Here is a 3,178-nt window from a genome sequence, read left to right as displayed (position 1 = left end):
TTTATAACTGTACTTGGTTCTCAGATACACAATAAACTTTATCGCATCAGACTCTGCAAGGTTCCTGTGTTTTTCTTCCAAGTTTTTGAGACCAGAACAGTGTCGGCCAGAGATCCAGACTTTTTCCTGGCCCAGGTCTGGACCTTTTTGGTCATGACAATATCATGCTAAAAATGTATAAAAAGATTAAAAATAGCATCACATTTTCTAAAGATAAGGCCATGGTCATATTTGGGGAATGGACAACTTGAGTTGAATTGCATTCCCTGCATCCCCTGTTGTTAACGTATTGTGTGGTAATTTATCTATTTTTACGTATCTTTTAGATGACTGAAAATATGATTCCATCATATTTAATATATCATATCCATCAAAATAAATCAAATTAGGTTTTAATTTTATTAGTAAACAACTAATCTGCCATCAGGGGCACTATATGTCCCAAGTAAACAGTGTACAGAAGTGTGTTTTATTTTTTCTTTAGTGATATTTCTTAAGTAATTAACACAGACACAGCAATTTAATGTTAAACAAAAAAAAAAAAAAATGTCCACCTTAATTTTTAACTTCAACCAATAAAGACAAACTCATATAAAAAATGTAAAAAAAAAAAAAAAAATCGATTAAAACTGAAAATGTGATATTAGTGGTTGCAATGTGTTGCTGATGCTTCCATCAGATAAAGTGAAAACCCAAACATGTGTTTCATATGAAATCATTACTCTTGAAACGGCCTATGAGTCAGAGAGAGAATAAGCAATCTGGTAGACAATGAGAAATATTGACCCGTCGCTTTTAGGTTAGGTCCATGCTTGTTTATTTGAGCTCTGGTCACTTTTAAAGAAGTGTGTTGTTGTGTATGGGTTTTCAAAATTAAATGATAGCGTGCAGTTAGTCCTTGCTTTTAAATTTTTCTGCTGAATGATCAGTCTTTCCTTAAAATTGCATGAAATTATTTGAAATGCGTTTGAATGTTCCTTGCAGAGTTCATTCTTCAACTCCACTTGATGAAGGGAAGGTTCTTTAGTTGACCCATATTTTTTTTTGTCAGTTGTCAAATTCCATTGTTCTACGGCAGGGGTTCTCAATCTTTTTTCATCCTACGACCCGTATATGAAAGCAAATAACCCAAGGACCGATGTCCCAAAAAAGAATTCAATATTAGGTCTATTTCTCACACTACTTCATGTGGAAAAACATTCGAGGGAAATATCTTTGTATTATACCATTTCAAAAAACAATATAAAAACAATGTATCAAATGAACAAGTAAAGACAGGCACGCACACTGTGGTGAGGAGGTGCACATGGGGGGATTTGTTTGTCTAAAAGGAGAATTATATACAGTATTGCATAAAAATGTTATTTCTAAAGATTAACTCCTTCAAAGGGATACAAAAACAATTTCACGGCTAAGTCCAATGGACCCCCCCCACTTTGAGAATCACTGTTCTACAGGATGCTGCTTTTCTACAGAATTAGATCCCGCTCTAATTCAATTGTATAAAATATGCCTTGTGCATAAAATGGTAACGCTAAGTTACTTTCACCCAGTGTGTGGACTTCTACCACTTACCAATATGTTCCAATGACCACTTCTTCTTTGAAAGAAAATTTCACTCAAATCACTTTCATAAAAATGTAACTAGCAATTATTATGCATTAATGAGGTGCAACAGTAAGTTTGTGATTGATTTTATTTATTAAATTAATTCTGCGTTTAAAGTTACATTGTATGAAATTGCTGATAAAATTAGCCCCCCCCATCAAAAAAAGGTTTTGATTAGACCATTTCAATTCCTCTTTCCATCATTCTTTCTTCAAAATATATGGACTTCATCAAGCCTTTACTCCCTTCTCTCCCCGCCTATGCACAGAATGCGACCAACGTTCTCTCCAAAATCTGGAAACACAATTATATTGGTCCTAAGGCTTTACTTGTTATGGATGTGGAAGCTTTATATATGAACATTGATCATGAACAATGCCTTTCTGCCCTGAGATATTTTCTGGACAAACACCCTCGCCCACATGATCCCCCTACTGATTTGCTTGCAGACCTTACTGACTGGACTTTGAATAATAACGTTTTTCTGTTTCAGGAAAAACTATTTAAACGGGTGAAAGGCTGAGCTGTGGGCTTGTTCTTAAGTCCATCGTATGCAGGCATTTTTATGGGAAAATGGGCGGAGGATTTTGTGTTCCATTCTCGCAATGTTTTTAATATTATTTGGTGGGCACGTTATATAGATTACATCAATATGTGGTGAAATGGCACTGAAGGTGAATTGTATTTTCATAGTTACCTTGACAACGCTAACACTAATGTGAAACTTGATTTGAATATAATAAAGACAAAATTAATTTTCTAGATCTTGAAATCAGCAAAGATGATACTGTAATGTTATCCTCATACCTCTTTAGAAACGCACATAAAAAAAAATACTCCATGCTAAGCATTTTCATCCGGATACACTGATTAATAATAATATTAATAATAATAATAATAATAATAATAATCCCTTTGGACAATTTCAAAGGCCATGCAGAATTTCCGATATTGATAGTGACTTTAAGGTAAAGAGCGGTGAGATGTATAATCGCTTCAGGGAACGTGGGTTCACAAGGTTCTACATCCAGCTTTTTGTAAGGCTAGCTCTCTTGAATGTCATTACCTCTTAACTAGGAAGCCCATGACTACTAAAAGTGATCACGTTTTTTTCTCTACCTGTTATAGTACCAAGGCTTACACTATACACTATACACTATCACGTAAGGCCTCATCCAGTGTGATGAGGCCTTACGTGAGGTTTTTCCTAGACCCCCCAGTTCTTTTCTTTTAGGAGAGCTCTTACCCTTGGTGATAGACTGGTGCGGTCACCTATCTGTCAAGGAACAAGACACATGACTCCCTTAAGTCCCCAGTGGTACCTATAAGTGTGGGTTAGATAGCGATGGAGAAAGTTTCCCCATTACGCACAGTGCTTTTTTCGTTCCATAAGCAAACAGGGTAAAATAACCTACATCTAAAATAAAAACACTGTTTTGCATGCCCATCAGGGGTGCCCCATTGCCAGCGTGCCGTGGGCACAGTCAGAGAAGGAGCGTTCAGGGCGCAGAGCCCGACCTGCGAGGCCCTGAAACCTAATAATGCCCCTGCCTCCTACTTCTAGAAGAGG

The sequence above is a fragment of the Zeus faber genome, assembly GCF_960531495.2.
Source record: "Zeus faber genome assembly, chromosome: 17".
NCBI classification, from domain to species: domain Eukaryota; kingdom Metazoa; phylum Chordata; class Actinopteri; order Zeiformes; family Zeidae; genus Zeus; species Zeus faber.
Note: the sequence above shows the minus strand (reverse complement) of the source record.